The sequence below is a fragment of the Leptonychotes weddellii genome, chromosome 9 (genome assembly GCF_054177405.1).
Source record: "Leptonychotes weddellii isolate Sample4059 chromosome 9, ASM5417740v2, whole genome shotgun sequence".
Classification (NCBI taxonomy): Eukaryota; Metazoa; Chordata; class Mammalia; order Carnivora; family Phocidae; genus Leptonychotes; species Leptonychotes weddellii.
The window spans coordinates 95,062,910-95,081,477 of NC_138377.1; the positions used below are offsets into that span (position 1 = coordinate 95,062,910).

The 18,568-nt window shown below is 44.3% G+C and overlaps 1 long non-coding RNA gene across 3 annotated transcripts in view; it reads left to right on the top strand.

Moving 5' to 3' along the window:
• Window positions 1-12,543, top strand: part of LOC145723547 (uncharacterized) — a 127,877-nt gene extending 115,334 nt beyond the window's left edge. For all 3 annotated transcript variants that reach the window (XR_014148693.1, XR_014148695.1, XR_014148694.1), the window contains one exon: window positions 11,858-12,543. This is a non-coding gene — a long non-coding RNA (uncharacterized LOC145723547). The remainder of the gene's footprint in view (window positions 1-11,857) is intronic.
• The last annotated feature ends 6,025 nt before the right edge of the window (window positions 12,544-18,568 follow it).

Below are 18,568 nucleotides of genomic sequence, written 5' to 3' on the forward strand. Positions count from 1 at the left end.
AAACAGATCTAGCTTAGCCAATGTACATAACTGTACTTGTCAGGGGTGGAATTCATACCCAGGGCTGTCTGGCTCCAAATCTAGATCTCCAAATGGCCATTCCCCTTGTTCTATTAGGTTGATGCTTCAGAACGATGAGGAACTTCCATGAGCAGTGGTGTTCCTGCTTAAAAGTCTTCTGGGGTCCACCATGGCACTCAGTACAATCCGGGCTCCTCGCCCAGTGGCCCTGCCATCATCTGTTGCTTACAGCTCATTTGCATCCATGATCCTCCGTACCCCAGCTGGCCACTCTGGCCTTCTCTCCATTTCTCTCTGTGCCCACCACTTTCTTGCCTCAGGGCCTACCCCACTACTGTTCCCCCTGGCTGGAACACCCTCTCTTCACCAAGAAGCTGGCTCCTTGCTATTCCTCATCCATCAAGTCCAAGCTTCCGAGAGGCTTTTCCTGGCCATGTGAGCCAAGGAAGTCCCTCATGGCATTCTCCTCTTTCCCCTCATGGCACTTACCATACTTTAAAGTGGGCATCTAGCTGGGCATTCACTGGGTTGCCATCTGTCTTGACCACTGCTCCATTAGGGCATAAACTCTGGCTGCCCTGTTCATCCCTATGTGGCATTACCCACTACAAACAGAAGTCCAGAAATATTTCCTGAGTGAGTAGGTAAAGGAAAGAACGAGAGTGGGATGCAGCATTCAAAGGGCACCAGGAGGCAGTGGGATCGGAGAACACGAAGGTGGATTCTCAGGTCTGATGGTCCTTGGCTGGCACCTGGGCTTGGTGGCATTTTACCTGTGTGACCTTGGGCAAATTACTTAGTCTCCCTGCGCCTCAGTTTCCTTATCTATAAAAAAAAATACTTAGAATAATTTCCTTGCTAGGTGACTTTGAAAATTAAAGGTAATAAATTATGAGAATCTGACCCAAGACCTGGCAGTAAACAAGTTTATTCATTTATCTGCAAAATGCATATTGAATGTATACAGGGAGGGGCACCTGGGTGGCTCAGTCGGTTAAGTGTCTGACTCTTGATTTTGGCTCAGGTCGTGATCTCAGGGTCCTGGGATCGAGCCCTGCATGGGCTTCCCCGCTTAGCAGGGAGTCTGCTTGTCTCCCTCTTCCCCCTGCCCCTTCCCCTGCTCTCTCTCTCAAATAAATAAATAAATCTTTAAAAAGAAAAAAAAAAAGAAAACATATAGAAAGTGGGACCTGTGCTCGGGCCTCGGGGCTACACAGGCCCTTTATTCATGGATGATACCATTCATTGGCTCTATAAATTGCAGCTATTCATAGTAATAGTACTACCACTACTACTAGTAATAATAAACAGAATGTTAGGAAATTCTCTAGCCAGAGTGAATGAGCCACGCCTGATGGAAGGCGGCCCGGGAAAACCAGGAGATGAGAGAAGGGAACAGGGTGTGAAGACAAAATACAGGAGCGAGTGTATGTCGTTTACTATAAATTGTCCTTTGATCTTTCTTTCATGGTTGGCTAGATTTTCCATTTAACTGAATTCAAGAATTCTCTGACTAAAGTATTCATTCACTGGATGGATAAGTATACATGGGTTGCTTTCAGGAGGGAGGGGTTCAGAGGTGAATTTGGCATTGTCTCTGCCCTCAAGAGGCTTACAAGGGAACAAAATATACAAAAGGATCCTATCACAAGGCAGACTCCAAAGAGACACCCATGAGGGACAACAGGGATTCTGAGAGAGGAGCAATAGGCTTGACGGGGAGGTGGCATTTGCTTAGACGAGAGGACACGTGAGAGACAGAAGGAGAGAAAGAGCATGACATAGGGAAAGAAGTTTGGGATATGGAGCCTGATGACCTGTTTCCAAACCCTGGCTTACAATCTGCACCTAGAAAAACCAGTTTCTCTGAGCCTCAGTTTTCTCACCTGTCACATGGGGATAATAATACCTCTGCATTGTTGTGATTATTTTGTGTGGTCACACACACACACACACACACACACACACACACACACAGGTTTCCCAGGAAATGTCAGAGCCATGGGACTAAAAAACACTTCCTTCTGGGGTGCTCACCAGCCAGCTTGTCCCCACGACTGTCCTCCCCGTGCAGGGAAAGACAGATTCCATAGGCCTGGGGGGCATGTGGTTCATGATGGTGATTTGTGACCGTGGTGAAGGTGCCACATCCTGCCCAGCTCACTGCTCCACATCCTTCCACTTAATCCATCCGAGATAGAAATGGCATTTCCCCAAATCCCAAACCACTCCCATTTCCAGTCAGAGGAGTTTCAGGAACCCTAGGCTGGGCCCAGAATCTGAGCCAAGGTGAGCCATGAGCCCAGGCTGCCAGAGATGCCAGTGGGCTGAAGTTGGGCTTGGCAGAGACTGGCTAGCTGTTCACCAAGCCCACTGCCTCTTCTTCCTGGGCTCACAGCTAGACTCCATCCTTGGAGTTGGATGAGGCCATGCAAAATGGTTCTGATCAATGAAGAGTGACAGAGGGGTGCTCTTTCCAGACCTGACCAATAAAAGCCTTCCACACTCTTACTGTTGGTCAACTGACAGTGATCCCCCGGCATGACTTTGGAAGCCATTTTAAAGATGGCATGGCCACCATCAGCCAACGTCTCCAATGACTTCATGGACAAGGATATCCCCACGTTCACCACACCTGGACCCAGGTTAGAAGTGCCCTAGACTGAAATAAACTTTTTTTCTGTTCACCCATGATATGTTTGGGTCTATTTTTCACAGCAGCAATACCTAACTAATACTTCAGGGTTGGGGTATCTTACCTGAGGAGGATCTAAGCAGGAAGGGCCAAAGAGCAGATCTAAATCAGCATCCTTGGAGGATGTAAGATGTTGCAGCGAACATGTTTCGATACCAAACGCAAGATCTGTGGGGGTGTAAATGGAGTTGAGCGTTAGGAACTGGGCAAGGTAGGTCAGACATGGAGGGAGGTGGGTCACGGGGCTGTTGAAAGCAGCACAGTTGTGCACAGCCCGTTATCACAAGTCACGCTGATTTCAAAGTTGTGGCCATTATTCTTGTACTTGCGCCTGCTTCACGCCTGGCTTGTTCCCCCTGCCCTTACCCCGCCCCTGCGTCAGGCCCAAGCCCAAGTAACTGGGACCCCATATCATTTTCTTGGGCCCTGGGCGCTGATATATCCACGACACAGCCTGATGGCCCCAAATGTTTTACAGATGAGGAAAAGCAGACCCAGAAAAATGAAGGGACTAATTCATAAAGCCCAAATTGATCTTTCCACCTGGTCTTGGCTAGGGAGCATAGTTTCCAGCAAAATCCTGCCTTTTGAATGTCCTGCCAGAACCTCCCCCAGAGGACTGCTTTTCTGCCCCCTTCCTCTCTTCTGGCAAGTTAGATTTCCAAGCCTGGCCATTGAGAATTAAAAGGAGCTGGTTTCTTCTGGTCCCAAAGCAAAACAAGCTGGTCAGTTTTCTGTCGGTCCCGAGGCAGCTCCTCACTGCCCCGGAGCCAAGCAGACACTGGCCAGTCTGTGTTCAGGGCTGAGGCTGCAGCACCCACCTGGTGGTAATGACTTCTCGGAGGGAGTTGGCTTCAGCTCAGACCGCTTCGGGTGGGGGGGAAATGAAGCTGAAGACAAAACTGTGCTTCTCATAAAGGTCTCATTCTAAAAATAAAGACCGAGTTAGCCTAGTGAGTGTCTGTAGGGATGCTTGTCTGAGTAGAGGAGTGTATTAGCTAGTCTGGGTTCTCCAAAGGAACAGAATTCATAGGAAAATATGTGTGTGTGTATCTCTCTCTAGATATGAATGAACAGGAGATATATATGTATGTGTGTGTATATGCTCACACGTGCACACACACACAATATTATATGTATAATAAAGAATTGGCTCACGTGGTTATGGAAGCTAAGCAGTTTCATGATCTGCAGGCAGCAAGCTGGAGACCCAGGAGAGCCTATGGTATAGTTTCAGTGTGAGTCCAAAAGCCTAAGAACTGGAAGAGCCCATCATGTGAGCTCCAGTCTGTGTCCAAATCTGAAGGCAGAAGACCAATCACCAGCTTAATGGCAAGCACAGAGAGCAAATTCTCATGTACCCTGCCCTTTTGTTCTATTCAGGCCTTCAGTGGATTGGATGAGATCCACTCACATTGGGGAGCACAATCTGCTTTATGTAGGCTACTGATTCAAATGTTCATCTCATCTGAAAACACCCATACAGACACACACAGAATAACGTTTAACCAAATATCTGGGCACCCCATGGCCCTGTCAAGTTGACACATAAAATTAACATCACAAGAAGGGATAGAGCCCTGCAGAAGTTCCTGAGTAGGGGAGCCAGACTAAGAGTGCCAAGCAAGCCTTCTCCTAACAAGATCTGCATCCCAATAAGATCAAACTTTCAGCTTTTGATAAACCCATTAGGACAAGGAATGTCCTGAGGACTGAAACTAGTCTCAAATCTAGTTAAATAATAAAGACAATTTATTGGTTTGTGTACCTGAAAATTTCAAAAGTGTGGGCTTCAGGCAAGGCTTGATCCAGTGGCTCAAAAATATCACAGGGATCCAGTTTCTTTCTGGTCTCTCTTTTTTGCCCTCCATGGACACACTGGGTTGTCAGAATTAGCAGGAAAAAATGACAGGATGTCTAGTTAAGTTTCAGATTAACAATGAATACTTTCCTTTAGTATAGATATGTCTCATGCAATATTTGGGACATATTTAACTAAAAAATTATTTGTTTATCTGAAATTCAGATTTCAGAAGGTGTCTTGTATTTTATCTGACAACCCTATGCTAAGACTAATTCTCGCTCTCCCTCTTTCTAACTCTTCCTCCCTATCTCTTGTTCACATTCTCTTTTGCTGTGTTTGGTAGTACCTAGATGAAAGAGTACAGTACTTCTCCAGAGCCTCAAGCAAACACCTCTTTGTATCTTCTCGGCTTGAAATGCCTATTTCTGAAGCAGTTTCTGTGACTGTGGAATAAAATGAACTGATTGACTTGGTGAGGAGGCTATGGACCTTTTAAGAAAGCAGAAGAAGGAGAATAGATGCTTGAGGGCATCCTGTAGATATCTACTACGGTGGACTTTCCATTATCAGTCACAGAATCCAAGCTCCTCAAGGTTGGATGGCACCTAATAATGACTTAGTCTAACCTGTAACACGATGCCTGAATTCCCCTTACATTATCCGTCTTTATGTTCATATCTCTACTGACAGGGAGCTTCTCTCCTCCAACAAGCCCTTTCCATCTTTGGTTAGCCCTGACTGTTGGAAAGTTGTAGCTGGAATCTTTTTTCTTGTATCTCCCACCCACTGGTACCACTGTAGAGGTATCTACAGGGAGTTTTCTAAATCAGCTCTGGATGAATGAGCATCTACTCCACTCCAGGTGCTGGGCTATGTGATCTTTCATAGTTCATCTCATTTCATTCTCCCAACACCCTGTGAAATAAGCCAGTCCCTTTCGACGGATACAAAGACTAAGGAGTTAAGTCACTTGCCCTAATTACACAGCTAGTGACAGAGCTGGATTTGAGCATATGCAAGTTCTGATGTCCCACCCACCTGCCCCTCTACCATGATGAGAAACCAGCCATCTTTCAAATATCCGATGACAGTGTCCTCATTCCCTTGCTAGCTAGGGACCTTGTTCTTCAGTCCTTAAAGTTGGTGTCCCAGGTGGGACATGCTGCTCAGATGTGGTCAAGGGTAAAAGAATTGGGAAGGAGAAGCAATCGGTCCAGAGAGCTTTGTATACAAACCACTCATCAGTTGATTTCATTCACTTGCCCACAGAAGCTGAGCACCTGGTGTGTGCAGATACCATGCGAGGCATTGTGGGGAGGAAAGATCATCTGTAGCTCATGGCCTAGAAGGGGAAACAGAGAGAAGACAAATAATTACAGTAAAATGTGACGTAGATATGTTTGAATAGCAACATGAATAGAATGCTGTGAGTCTAGTGATGGGGAAGTCAAGGGGAAAAGGGCACTCCAGGCAGGAGGAACAACCCAGGCAAAGCACAGCGTGGTGAGTTCCCACATTCCGGCAGGGGACTGAAGGAACGCCTGGATGTGAAGATGCTTGGTTGAAAGACTGCCATGGACACATACCAGTGGGACTGCATCGACAGAGAGGATCTTTGCTTCCCAAGGCGCCCCTGGCCTGGGTCTTCCTTCTTGGATCCCCATACTGTTTCTATTGCAAACTCTTTCTCCATACATTTTGATCAATTCGTGCTTCATTCCCACATAGGAAACTGTTTTATGGCATTTGAAAACACCATAAATGGGCAAAGGACATAGGCCGGTTAACACAAAAAGGAATTTGGTTAGTAAACAGGCATGAGGAAACAGTCAACCTGGCCAGTAGTCAAAAAAACGCAAATTAAAACAACTGAGGTGCACATTTCCACCTATTAAATTAGCAGCCATAACAAAAAGGTTTAGATGATTATATTCCATTCTGGTGAGGTCTGGGGAAAAGTAATAGCTCTGATATTGTTGGAAGCAGGACCAAGCTATATGATCTGCAGGCCTGGTATAAACTGAAAATGTGGGATCTCTTGTTCAAAAATTATTCATAATTTCAGGACCACAGCAGCAGAGCATTAAATCAAATGCTGGGCCCTTCTAAGTCCTCCTTGGAGGTTTTATAAATGGGTACAGCCCTGTTACAAGAAAGGAGGTGTTCCTTCTCCTGCCCAAATCCAATCCCTCCACCAGTGTTTTGGACCTTATCCCCTCTCACCTACTCAGGGACTGGGTTATCAATGGTCACTTCTCTCTTGACATTTACCCACTTGCTCTCAACCTGAGTTTTCCCATTGGCATTCAACATACACACAAGTCCTCCTTTCTGGAAAGAAATACAAAACCGAAAACCCTCCCTCAAGCTCTCACTCCACTTCTTCCAGCTGTCCTCCTACATCCCGGTCTCAGCCACCCTTCCGGAAGGGGGTGTATGGACATGCCATCCCCCTGTCCTTATGTCCTAGCCATTTCTCCCTTCTGTTTGTCACCATCATTAAAGGTCTTGCCAAGGTCCACCATTGATCTGAATCCATTTTCTGGGACTTCCTGGCAGTACTTGACACTGGTGACCCCTCTCTCCTTCCTGTAATATTCTTCCCTTGGCTTCTGTGACATCATGTCCTCCTGGTTTTCCTCCCATATCTCTTTCAGTCTTCTTGGCTAGTTGTCTTCCTCCACCTGGCCATGAAAGTGGGAGTTCCTTACTCACTTGGTCTAGACCGCATTCACCCTCAATCTTTCTCCTTTGGCAAGCTCGTCCACACCTGTGGCTTTTGTCCCTATCCATATGTGGCCAAATCATAAGTTCATGGCTCTGACCCAAACTCTGGTCTTGTTTTCAGACCCATGGTCCCACCGCCAATTGATAGCTCCTCTTGCCTATCTCAAAGACACCTTGAACTCCTTATGTACAACCCCCTACCCCAGTTCTGGTCCACTTCCATCATTCCCTGTATCTGTGATCAGCACCACATTCATCCTGTTCCTCACGCCAGAAATCTAGCTGTTGTTCTTCTTATTTCCTTCTCCTTCCTCTTACCCCACACATCTTAAGTCAGATCTACGACTAAGTCTTGTCAATTTTACCTCCTCAGTATTTCCTACTTGTGCCCACTTCTCTCCATTTCTATTCCTACTCTCTTCATCTAAGCAACTACCATCTTCCGTCTCAACCACTGCAACAGCTGCCCGTTGGTACCCCATCTCCCTGCTCAAACTCCCTCCCATCACGGACTGCAGCCAGAGTGAGTATTTCGAAGCACACATCCAGTTCAAGATGGTCCCATTGCTCTCAGAATAAAGACCAATGCCTTTGCAGGACCCACAGGCCCTGCCTGGGTCTTGCCCCTGGCGCCACCAGCTTGTTGAGCTCCAGCTATTGTGGTCTTCTTAACTTGGCCAAAACCCATTCGTACATGCCGTTCCCTCTGTCCAGAATGCTATTCTTTCCTCCCATTTGCTTTAATTAGCTCCTAGTCATCCCTAAGTCCTTAGCTCAATCACTTTTTCCTTAGGAAATCCTTCCATTAACCACCAGCTAAAGTAGGGTTCCACCATGAAATACTTTTACAACCCCATGCCTGTCTCCTTAGTAATGCTTAGCGTGGCTATAATTTTATCCATCTGTGTGATGACCTGATTGAGTCTGTCTCCCCAGCTAGAAGTAGGGCTTATGAATGCAGACTATATTCTTCCTCACTATTGTAATCCTAATACTTAGTCAATGTCTGGCAAGAAGAAAGTGCTCAATAAATATTTGCTGAATGAATGAATGGAAATCCATTTAGCAGCATATTTTGAGAGCTATGGAAATGTTCATATGGTTTGATCCAATAATCCCACTTCTAGGAATTTATCCCAAGGAAGTAATCCAAAAAAAGAAAGAAAGAAAATGTTTTATACATGAAGGTATTAACTACATTTTTTCTAGTAGGATATATTTTTTAAAACCTATAGATGTCCAGCAATAGGGGACATATTAAAGAGTGGTAGACCCACAAAGTAAACAACACGGTCATTTAAAAGTCATTGTGAGGACTAAGTAGCAATATGGAAAATAGTTTATAGTATTACAATTGTTTTTCAAAAGCCAAATGCAAAACTGGAGTTTTACAACTATGAGAAATGTTTTATGCATGCAGACAAGTACCAGATGGGAAGAAGGAAAAATACATGAGTTGATTTGTCAAGAAAAAGTGGATCATGATTGAATTTTCCATTTCATTTTGATTTCTCTTAGTGTAGTTATATTGGTTTTGCTCACATTATACTTTAATGTATTCTATGAGTTTCAGCCAGCAATCATAGGTTGGAGAAAATAGCCATGTTAAGCTAAGGATCCATAGGAGCACAAATGCCTAATAAATAATGTTATTTTAGAAGGACCTCATTAACTACTTGTGAAATAGACTTCATGATAATTAGACTCATGAGTATAATATTTTATGAACATTCATGTACATGTCTTTTTGTGGACATATTTTTGTTTCCTTTGGGTAAGCACCTAGGAATGGCATAGCTGGACTATATGGTAGGTGTATGTTAAACACTTCACTGTGAACCAGTTTTATCTATTTTTAAAATTATTTTTTGAAAGATTTATTTGTTTATTTGAGAGAGAAAGAGAGAGAGCGAATGCTGGGGGGAGGAGCAGAGGGAGAGGAAGAGAGAGTCTTAAGCAGACTATGCTGAGCATGGAGCCCCACACGGGCTTGATCTCACGACCCAAGATCGTGACTTGAGCTGAAACCAAAAGCTGGACGCCACCCAGGTGCCCCTAAAATTATTTTATTTTTAAATGATTGTATACAGTGAAGTCATACATCATGATGTTCTTATATGTATATGTTTCTGACTGTTTATGTACATACATATACACACACACACACATAAGCACACTGAATGATTACTATAGTCAAGATAGTTCATGTATCATCTCTTTATGTAGTTACCTTTTTTAAATGTGGTGAGAGACCTAAAATCTACTCTTAGCGATACAGTATTCCAGTATTTAATACAGTATGATTGACTATAGTCACCATGCTCTACATTAGATCTCTGGACTTATTCATTCTATCTAACTGCTACTTTGCGTCCCTTGACCAACATCTCCCCATTTTCCCTCCTCCCTGCCCATGGTAACCACCCTTCTACCTTTCTACTCTCTGCTTCTACATATTTCACTTTGTTAGAGTTCACATATAAATGAGACTGTGCAGTATTTGTCTTTCTGTGCTTGGCTTTTTCATTTAGCATAATGTCCTCCAGGTTCATCCACATTGTCACAAATAACAGGATTTCCTTTTTTTTTTAAAGGCTGAATAATATTCCATTGTGTATGTGTGTAGTATATCATACGTACATATATATGCATATATATACATATACACATATACATACATACACACACATATAGATCTCCCCACATAGTTACATTTGTTTGTGTGGTGAGAGAATATATATATATATATGACAAACATGCACACCGACTAGGATGGCTGCAGTAAAAAAAGATGGACAATAACAAGTGTTGGTGAGAAAGCAGAGAAGGTGGAACTCCCCTGCATTGCTGGTGGGGATGCACAATGGCGCAGCTGCTCTGGAAAACCATCCGGCAGTTCCTCAGGAGGTTAGACACAGAGTTACCATATGACCCAGCAACTCCCTTCCCAGGTATATACCAGAGAGAAATGAAGACATACATCCCCATACAGATTTGTACATGAATGTTCATAGCAGCATTATTCCTCAAAGTGGCAACAACCCAAATGTCTATTAGTGATAGAAAGATAAATGAAATGTAGTGTATCCTTGCAATAAAGCGTGATTTGGCAATAAAAAGGAAGTATTGATACATGCTCCAACATGGATGAACCTTGACACCGTTATGTTAAGTGAAAGAATTCAGTCACAAAAGACCACATATTGTATGATTCCATTTATATCTAGTGTCCAGAATAAGCAAATCTATAGGAACAGAAGGTAGATTTGTGGTTGCTTAGAGCTGGGCATTGAGTGGTGGTGGAGGAGAATGGGGAGTGACAGCTAATAGATATGGGATTTCTGTGGGGGAGGGGAATGAGCCTATTCTATAAGCAGATTGTGGTGATGTTTGCACATCTATGACTATACTAAAAACCAATGAGTTGTACACTTTAAATGGTGAATTATATGACAAATGAATTATACCTCAATAAGATTGTTTAAAAAAATCAAATGACCTGTATATGTGGGTCTATTCCTGGACTCTTCGTTCTTGACACCAATACCAAACTGTGTTGATTACTGTAACTTTATCGATTTGGAAATTGACGAGTATAATTTCAACATCTTTTTTCTTCAAAATTGTTTGGGCTATTATAGGTCTTCTTTAGAGTTGGCTTCCTAGTTCCTACAAAAAAGAGTACAGCTACGGTTTGTCTGGAATAGCATGTGTCTATAGATCAACTTTGGGAAAACTGACACCTTAATAATACTGACACTTCTGATCCACAAAAATAATCTCCATTTATTTAAGTCACCTTGAATTTCTATCAGCAATGCTATCTAGTTTTCAGTTTATAAGTCTTGCACATCTTTGTCAAATGTATCCCTAAGGATTTCTTATTTTTGATGACACACAAAGTTCTAAAAGAATTATATCAGCAGAAATACTGCCAGTTTAGGCTGAAAGGGACAGAGATAGTACAAAATGAAAAGAGACCATTTGGACTCCTCAAATTCTACTGGCAGGAAGCAGGCTGACAAAACTACTCAGCTGCAGATAAATGTGCTTCTTTTCATTAAACCATATTTTTGGGTTTTTAAAAAATTTTAATTCCCAATCACTCATTGCTAATATATAAAAGTATAATTGATTATAAAAAACATTAACCCTGTATTCTGTGAATTTCCTAAATTCACTTATTTGTTCTAGTAGCTTTTTTGTAGATTCCTTATAATTTTCTGCCCAGATGATTGTGTCATCTGCAAATGAACAATTTCAATTCTTCCTTTCCAATCTGAATGCATTTTATTTCTTTTTCTTGCCTTGTTGTATTGGCTAGAAACTCCACTATGATGTTGAATAGAAGTAGTTAGCATACACATCCATGTCCTATTCTAGGTCTTAGGGGAATGCATTCAATGTTTTAGCGTTATAAAACCATTGGTAGCCAGTATCCAAGAAGGCTCCACTGATCCTCACTTAACTGGTGTCCATGTCCTTGCTAGTCTTTGTGTATCTGGATTGGTCTGTATGACCAGTAAAATAATGAGGAAGTGGTAGTGTGTGAATTCAGAGACTAGACAATAAAAAGCCACTGTGGCTTCCATCTTGGTTTCTCTCTTTAGAATCACTTGTCTTGGGTGAAGCCAGATGGCATACCAAGCAGCCCTGTGGAAAGGCCCATGTGCCAAGGAACTGTGGCCTACTGACAAGAGCCAGTGAGGAATTGAAACTTTAGCCAAAAGCCATATGAAAGACACCATATTAGGAGTGAATTCCCCATCTTCATGACCACGAATCTTTATGACTGCAGCCCTAGACAACAAATAGACCGGAACCTCATGGAAGATCCTGAGCTAGAACCACCTAACTAAGCAACTCCAGACTCCTGAACTTCAGAAATCACATGAGATGATAAGTGGCTTTTGTTTAAGTGGATCAGTTTTGTGGTAACTTGTTACAAAGCAGTAGATAACTAATAATGGTTTCCGTGTCTGGAAGTGAGCCAAGGCCATCAAAGAAAAACTCAAAATTTGAGTGTTTTTGGAATTGAGTGATGAGCTGGATGGAAATGGGAGGACCTTGAGAAGGCTATTTGTGGGGACTTACAGGCAAGTGAGGAGCATGTTCTTGGAAATTGGAGGAAGGGGGATTCTTGATTTGTAGTTGGAGAAAGTTTAGCAACACTGCACCTGCAGTTATATGCAAATGAACTGGGTAATTGGGCTGAGGCGACTTCCACCCACACTCTGGAAGGTGTTGCCTGATTTCCTGCTGCTTATAGTTAAAATGTTAGAGGAGAGACATAAGCTGAAGGAAAACTTCCTTAAAAAAAAAAAAAGAGAGAGAGAGAGAGGCCTTGGGGTTTGTGAAGATTCCCAGCTCTTCAGATAGCAAACAATGCTAAAATTATGAAATGGCTTCTGAGTGAAGGTCAAATGCAGCTATCTCTCAGGAAATCATGGTTTAAAGATGAAGTCAGAGGAGGGTATGACTGTGACATCCTTTGTCAACACTTCAGAAAGATCAAGGGTGGCGCTTGTAAGTACGACCTGCTGTACACTGTACCTCTCAAGATTTAAAGGGTGTGACTGGCTAGAAATGAGTCACCAAGTGGGACAAGATTCTGGAGCCAGACTGTTGGATCAGGTGGCAAGTGACAGCAAGAGGGGTGTGTGGAACAGGTAGAAAATTTCTAGGGACCACCATGAGAGCAGAGTTTGTGGCCGAGAACATGCACGCTGGTCTAAATCCCAGTTCTGCCACTTGCTGGCAACGTGACCTTGGGCGAGATACTTTGCCCCTCAGTTTCCTCGGCAGTAAGACGGGGATCACAGTCCCTGCTTTATGGAGCTGTTGTGAGGGTTTAAATGGCTTAAAGCTATGAGCACCTAGAACAATGCCTGATATACAGACTGTGGTAAAGAAGGGATAGTCACTGTTATCATTTGGGAAGGTGAAGTGAAAAAGCCTGTATTTCTTATAGTGAAGCTGGAGGTGGCCTATGCAGTACTTTGGGCAACAAAAGGAACCATGGCCTTGATGTGTTGTCACAGGCTACAGAGGCTGCCACAGGCTATCTAGACATAACGGTAACCCAGGGGCAAATGGGAGACTAGGTCCTAAAGCTGTTAATTTGCAAGTGGCAAGCAAGTGTCAGGGACAAAGAGCTCAGAATTGAAAGGGGGAGGGAGGCTGCTATGCTCTGAGGACGCTCAGAATCAGATAATCAGAGCTAGAAGGGGTTTTATGAGTTCATCCGATGTCAAGACTTTTGTCAGAGGAAGAAGCTCAGAGGGGAAGAAACACAGCCAAGTAGCGCAGAGCCGGACCTATTACTAGAGGAAAACCCACAGTCTCCTGGTGCCTACAGCCCAAAAGTGGGCCTCAGCACCACCTGCTTCTCTGTACTGGTCTGGGCAAGGCCTGATCAAAAACAGTTGCTCCTCGCTGTCCAAGAAGGGCTGAAATAATCGTAAATGTTCATATACTTTCTTATACTTTTAGCTAACATTTATTAAGCAGTTATGCCTTAGTCACAATTGTATTGGGATAAGCCAGTTTATGACAATTTCATATAGATCAACCTACTACATGTCTTTGATCATGATAAAACTCAATGAAGTAGATACTATTCCTATCCCCATTTTACAGATAAGGAGACTGAGGCATAGAGATACTGACTTACCCAAGTTCACACAGCTGGTAAGGGATGGAGCCAGTTTACAAATCCCCAGGGTCTGATCCCCATGCTTGTGAACCCCTTCTCTAGACACTGACGGGGCCGGCCCTGGCACCTGACCCCCGGAGTCAGGGAACCAGCTTCCGGCAGGGAATTAGGTCAACCTCAACCTCCTGGGGCCTTACCAGAAAGAGTGCCTGCAGGAACAGGCCTGTGATCTCAGACTGGCGGGGCTTCGAGAGACAATGGGCCAACCTGTGAGCACCAGGCATCGCAGCCTTTGAGACAATGTGCTTCTCCAAACACCAAACACCGGCATAACAAACACCACGGACTTCCACAGCACCGAAGTCTAAATATTGAAATGGAGCTTCCGTGCCTCGCCACGTGCGCGGGGAGATCGCAGCTGAAAGGAGGCAGCTGCTGCTATTGTCTGGATTCCCCAGAGGGAAGATCTGAGGCTGTTTCTCTAGTTCTGCAAGACTTCCGCCGCCTCTCTCTCTAGCGCCATCCCCCCCCCCTCCGGCCCGTCTGAAAGAGGGTTTGTTTGATGTCAGCCAGACTGGGGGACCCCCAACATCCCACTGTGATCTTTGCTGGTCTGTAGCAAAACAAGAAAATAAGGACTATGTGAGGAGTTTTCCCTAAAGCTAAAAGAATTCCATGCCAAGAATCCCATTTCGGAGACACAGCTTCCTTTTCACGGCTCCTGAGTGCTGGGCGTTACTCCATCCTCCTCTCTGTGCTGACCCTCTTTCTCTTCTAATGCTCGCTCTGCATTGCCCAAGAGCTGAAGAGTGGTTTCTCCAGAGCCAGCTCTGTTTCATGACTTTTTAGTCTGTTTCCACTGCTGACTTCTCCACGCTCTTAATACTTCTTTGCTCACATTCTCTCAAGGGAATCTGCTTGACCCAACATGCCTCTTTTACCCTACGCCATCTCACACGTTGCTGGCCAGCCAGCCAGCCAGCCAGATGACCCCTGGTCCAATCAGGGGCTGGGGCCCAAAACACGGTTGCCCTTTGAGCAGGTGGCAATAGTGGGCCAGTTCCCCCTTGGAAGGGATTGACATGGCTGCACAAAAGTCCAATTTGTTGGGTTTTTAAAGAAGATTTTATTTATTTGCCCGCACAAGCAGGGGGAGCGGCAGGCAGAGGGAGAAGCTGGCTCCCAGCTGAGCAGGGAGTCCAATGCGGGGCTCGATCCCAAGACCCTGGGATCCTGACCTGAGCTGAAGGCAGACACTTAATGACTGAGCCACCCAGGTGTCCCAAAAGTCCAATCTGGATTTGTATTTCTCAGCTTCGGAAGGTGTACAGTCACAGCTCAGAAAGGTCCACCGGAAACACAAGGGATGCCAAATCAGGTCAAGCTGTGGGGAAGGTAGCCAAGGGGCAGACTCACACCAACTGGGCAGGATTCAGCCCAATGGGGTGGTTGTTGAGGCAGGGAGGAAGACACACATTGAGCCATATTTGGGGAGAAAATCAGTAAGGCTTCGTGAAAAATTGGAAATACGGAATGAACAAGAGGGAGGATGGATGGTGGCCTTGCTCACTGAGAAGGAACACAACAGGTGTGGAGAGATGAAGGAGAAATGGGCAGTTCCTCCTGACGTGTGAACATGAGACAGCCTGTACATGCACCCACAGCAAGGTGGCTGTGCAGGTGTGAAGTGTGGGGAAGAAGTCTGGGTAGGAAGGACAGATGGGAGAGTCATTGCTGGGTGAAGCCAGGGAGTGGATGACTTCACCTGGGAGAAGTGGCCTGCACAACTGACACATGACAAATGCTTACGGGGCGTACGAGGGGACGAATGGGCACATGCATGAATGACCTGGCCAAGACTCGGGATTCGCCCGTGTTTCACTCCTTGCCAAGTGATGCAGCCACTCACTGAGCCCCTGCACGATGTAAAAAACAGGATGGTGAATGGAAGGAATATGGATTTTGAAGGCAACACTGAGTTCAACTACAGGGTCTAGAAGTTAGTAGCTGTGTGCTTTTGGGCTTTGCCCTTAACCTCTTGCAGCCTTAGCTTCCTCCTCTCAAAACTGGTGTAATGGCCATTCCCTCATTAGGCTACAGTGGATACTACACAAGAGAGCAAGAACAGAAGTTCAAGCACAGGATTTGGTATGTATCACAGGCACTAAAGAGAAGTTAGACTCCCGCCTCCTCCTGAAACGAACTTTGAGATGCTGCAGGGCATTTGGGGTAAGAGCGTAAGAGAGATTCGGAGGATGTCATCCCTGTAGCCCACAGGCTCTCAGAAGGACCCGCTGATTGTGTAAATCATCTCATCTGGAGCTAACGTCAAGAGTCTAACTTCAAGGCCAGGATCAAGCAGTTCTCCAGCTCTCTACCCCCACCCCCTGCACAGGCCCTCTGTGACAGTCATGTGGCCTCACTCCCCAGTGGGTGCCTCCCTCTTGCAGGACTCCCATGGGCCCCAAGGGTGTGCCCACCCACGGCTCCAGCCCCCAGGGAACCTTCCTTCCACTGCCTGCAGCCATCCAGCTGCCACATTCCAACCCGAGGCCCCAGTTTCCAAGTCATGAAACCATCCCATGCACCAAGAGCACCCATTCTGGCCCATGGACCAGTGCTGCATAGATAGAAAATGCACAGGAAAGGGTGTTAGCTTCATTTAACATCAAACATTCAATACCTGAACACCAGTTTACTTCAAGCCATAAGTGTTCTTCAAAGAAGGTTCTAGAACTCTGTTGAGAGAAATAAAGGAAGGCGAAAATAAATGGACAGCCTGTCCACTCCAGGCGAGAGGATCACAAACAGCAAAGCCAACATTTCTCTTGAATTCCAGATAACTTTAATGCACCACCGATTAAGGATCCCAAGGGATACTTTATAAGAACTTGATAAATGAGTAGTGATGTTCAGTTACCAGATTTAATAGTTAAAAAGACTATAGCTTCCCTTTTAAAGGGTATGATAGTAAATTTATCCTACCAGATTTCCTAACATATTACAAAGTGACAATTATCCAAACCATATGGTAACAATGGAGGAAAATTAGTGGAAGCAAGGAAATGATCCAAAATCAATCCAATGAGTAGTAAAACTTCAAGTAATCCGACAATGACGAAAGGAATTACTATATAATAAATGTTTGGTAGAGAATTGTAATGAATACAGAGAAGAGTTACACCTTATACTGTTTCCCACAATAAATTGCAGATGAGATTTTGTGCATCTCTGAAAAACCATTAAACAACCCCAAGAATCTGGAATTCCATGGTTATCACATTGGAAAAGAATCCATCCCCAGAAACTAAAAAGATTTTCAAGTTAAAGAATAGGAGATTTTTGTTGAATAAAACACAGGATAATCACAAGAGGAAAATAACAGCCTGGAAAAAAATAAACCACTGATACATCGAAAATATATTAAATTTTGCTTTTTCACAAAAAGCTAAAATCAGTGCCCAGATTCCACTCAGAAAGCAGCAAAAGAGATGAACAGACAGTTTATACAGGAAGTACAGATGGTAGATCAAAATGTGAAAAAGTACATAACTCCACCAGAAATGAGAAAAATGCAAACAAACCAGCTTTAAGGTATCAGCACACATTTCTCAAACTAGTCAAAATAAAAGAGCAAAACGCTGAGGGAAGCAGGCAGGAGAGTTCAGGGAGGTTCAGAGCACGGACGTGGGAGCCAGATAGCCAGATTAAATGCTAGCTCTACCATGTACCCAGCAAGTGATTTAACCTCTGTGCCTTGGTTTCCTTGTCTACCAAATGAGATTTAGATGAATCTCTAGATAGGTAGATAGATAGATAGATAGATAGATAGATAGATATGCTTGGAACAGTGCCTAGTACATAGCAAGTGCTATGTAAGTGTCAGCTATTATTACTGGGGGTGGGGAGGGGACTTCCCCATCATTTTCTCTCAATTGTAGTAGAAAGGGCATGGACTTTGGAGCCAAAAAATCATTCATTCAACAGATATTTACCCAAGGCCAGATCCAGGTGCAAATCCCAGCTCTGGTAATTATTAGTGAGGTCATCTTGTGAAAATTACTTAGCAATACTGAATCTCAGCTTTCTCCATCTGAAAAACAGAAAAACACAACCTAAAATGGCTTAGTCTGGTTTGCGGTGTGATGAGATGCCACACAACAAAGTAGCTGGGATGGGATCTGGCATGCGGAAGTCCTAAATACATCTTAGATTCCTCACTTCTACTCCTAGAACTTCAACCCAACTCAAGCACACATCCTGTATCTGAGGTCATGGCATTTGCTCCCAGTGGCCTGCCAGCTCGACCAGATTCAGATCCTTAGATGGCCCCAAGCCCTGATGCACATGATGCTGCCTACCTCCAAGATAAATAGATCAAAATAACATCACCAATCCATAAAATAAAAGTTGGTGTTTTGGGGTGCCTGGGTGGCTCAGTCAGTTAAGCATCTTCTTTCAGCTCAGATCATGATCTCAGGGTCCTGGGATCGAGTCCAGGAGTCCGGCATCGGGCTCCCTGCTCAGCAGGGAGTCTGCTTCTCCCTCTTCCTCTGCCCCCCTCCCCCAACTCATGAGCACTCGTGCTCATGGTCTCTCTCAAATAAATAAATAAAATCTTTTTAAAAAGTTGGTGTTTTGATATGCCACAAAACTTATACTCTGG